Source organism: Mandrillus leucophaeus, unplaced genomic scaffold (assembly GCF_000951045.1).
Source record: "Mandrillus leucophaeus isolate KB7577 unplaced genomic scaffold, Mleu.le_1.0 Scaffold411, whole genome shotgun sequence".
NCBI lineage: Eukaryota > Metazoa > Chordata > Mammalia > Primates > Cercopithecidae > Mandrillus > Mandrillus leucophaeus.
Window position 1 is genome coordinate 261,896 of NW_012104377.1, and position 3,052 is coordinate 264,947.

Genomic DNA, 3,052 nt, shown 5'->3' on the forward strand with positions numbered 1-3,052 from the left:
CTGAGAAATGAGAGAGGGTAGAACACCACTCACTTCATCGAACATAGGTGTCTTTATCAACACATCAAGAAGAATCTGTGCAGTTTGAGCCTATATAGCAATGTCTTTTATGGTGTTAAGTAGCAGTACACTGAAGTATAACACACGCTTTGAGCATAGTGGTTTATACCTGTGCTGTTCAATATAGTAGCCACTGGCCACATGTGGCTATTTAAATATTCAATTAAAATTAATTGAGGTTGAATAAAATCACAAATGCAGTTCTTCAGTTGCACTAGTCACATTTTAAGTACACAATAGTGACATGTGGCTAATGGCTACTCTATTGGACAGAATAAATTTTAGAACATTTCCATTCCTGCAGAAGGTGCTGTTGGATGGCAATGATTTAGACGATCCCTGACTCACAGAACATTAGAGCAGGAGCTGCATTACTCACTTATTACACGGGGACACTGGGACCCATAAAGCAGCTAAGACTGGGATCACTTGAGTCTCAGTTCAGTGATTCTTTGTTTACAGACTTCTTTCGGTTCATAGGCACGTAGATCTTCTTTAATAGTCCAAGATACCTACTATTAATATAATACAAATTATCCTTCCATGTCTCTATTCTTCCATCCATCCATCCATCCATCCATCCATCCATCCATCCATCCATCCATCCATCCTTTCCTCCTCCCATCCCCTGACACACTCTACTTTTCATTCTAACTGTACTGGTTACTGGGACCATCCCAGTCAATAAGACACAATTCCTGATGAGAAGGAGATTATGTAAAACCTAAAAGAGGACTTAGAAATATGATGATGATGCAGTATGATTGGTGCCGTGATTGAGGTCAGAGCCAAGTGCAGAGAGCCCAGAGGAGGTAAGATGAATCCTGGCTTGGGACATGCATTACAAAGGAGATGACGTTTAATTTGAGTGCTGAAAGATGAACAAGAGTTTATTAGGTAAGAAGGAAGAGAAGGCATCTAGGAAGAGGGAGCAGCAGGAGCCAGAGTGTGAAGGCATGCAAGTGCACTGAGCTTGGGGACAGTGACAGTTCATTGTGGCCTCGGTGTGGCTGTGGGAGGGCTGGGGGTGCAGAAGCAATGCTAGGAGACAAGGTCTGGTCCATCTGTGTCAGAGCTTGTATGCCAGGCTGAGAGGTATGGGCTTTATCTAGCAGGCAATGGGAGCCTTTGGAAATAAAAAGAAGGAGAAGGATGTGATTGGATCCATGTTTTAAGATCAATCTTTGGACGTGTAGGGAAGGGACCAGGAGTGCAACTGGTTCACCTCCCTGAATTTGTCCAACATGGAGTCAAACTCCTGAATCTTGCACAATAATGATGTTGTTACTTTCTTCTTGGAGTTATATCACAGTTAATATCCCTCCAGTTAAGCATTGTAAGCATTTCTATCTTACTTTTGCTCCTCCTCTTTCTGACTCACTACCCACAGGACTTCCCCATCAGCCTCCCCCTAAACCACAGTTTCTCCAGTATCAGATCACAGGGAAGGTAGAATAGAATATGGGGGAGAGGCCAGGAAACAGTCACCACCACCATCGGAGCAACCTGAAGCATATGTAGCCCTAATGCCTGTGTCCCTGGTGTCCTCTGTACAGCTCCTTGAGAAATGCCACTCCTGCTATTTCCCGGACACAGGTGGATCCTGGGATGATGGAGGGTCATCCTCACTCCTGCCTGGAAAAGAGCTGGAGTCATCAGGGAAGAATGAGTCCTTCCTCAACTTGATTTTCTCCAAGAAAACTTAAGGAATGGAGCAGCGAGGAACTTAGAGAAACCACTTACCCAGTGGAAGAAAATTAGGTTGTGTTCCCATCCCCTTCTCCTGAGGAGAGAATGCTTTGTTGGGCTAACAGTTATGTTGGACTAAGAGCTATGACAATATGCAATTAATAGTAAGTTTCTTTGTAACAGATAATAGTCAAAACATCTTGAAGCCCATTCACAGAGACAGCTTTGAGGGAAGCCTCGGCTGTCCACACACACATCGAACACTGTCATTAAGCCCTCCTGGAATGACAGCAGCTATAGTTCATTATCCTGGGTGGTGGTTGTGGGGGGTACTCTATTCTTTAAATTTTCTTTGAGAAAAAAATGTCTTTTAAAACTTAATTTGCAACACAACACAGGCTCATAAATGGAAAAGGATGTGGCCTGATGATTCATGAAGGAACCCAAATGACGAGGGGCTGTGCTAATTTCTGACAACTGAGTGATTTATTTAAAAAGAAAGGCCCCGCACCCCCTAATTGGATACTTCCATTGGCCAGATGAGTATGAGTTTCTCGGCAGAATTTTACATAAATAAAATTAAGTCGTATCTTTGTCTGTGGATAGACATGCCCAAACACATCTCTTAAAAACCCTATTTATTTTTATGAATAAAAATAAGCCCAGTCTTTTCGTTTCAATCAACATCAAACATTGCAGTTACTGATTCAACATCTATTCTGTCTTCCTCCTTATGAAGGAATCATATTTTGTTTAGGGCAAACACGTGCCTACTTAAAAATCTCAGCCAGGAGTGGTCACTCACGCTTGTAATCCCAGCAATTTTGGAGGCCAAGATGGGAGGATAGCTTCAGGACAGAAGTTTGAGACCAGCCTGTGCAACATAGAACTCATCTCTACAAAAAATTTTTTAAAAAAATTAGCAGGACATGGTCACTCATGCCTGTAATCTCAGCAATTTCGGAGGCCAAGGTGGGAGAATAGCTTGAGGCCAGGAGTTTGAGACCAGCCTGGGCAACATAGTCAGAATGTGTCTCTACAAAAAAAGTAAAAAAAATTAGCAGGGCGTGGTGACACACAACTGTAGTCTGAGCTACTTGGGAGGCTGAGGTGGGAGGATTGCTTCAGCCCGGCAGGCCAAGGCTGCAGTGAGCTGTGATTCCACCACCGCACTCCTGCCTGGGTGACAGAGTGAGACCCTGTCTGAAAACTAAAATAGAAACAAAATCTGCCCCTTCCTTGCCTGGATTTCTTGACTCCAGCGGTGGCTAAATTACTCCGTCCTGGCCAATGAGATGTGAGG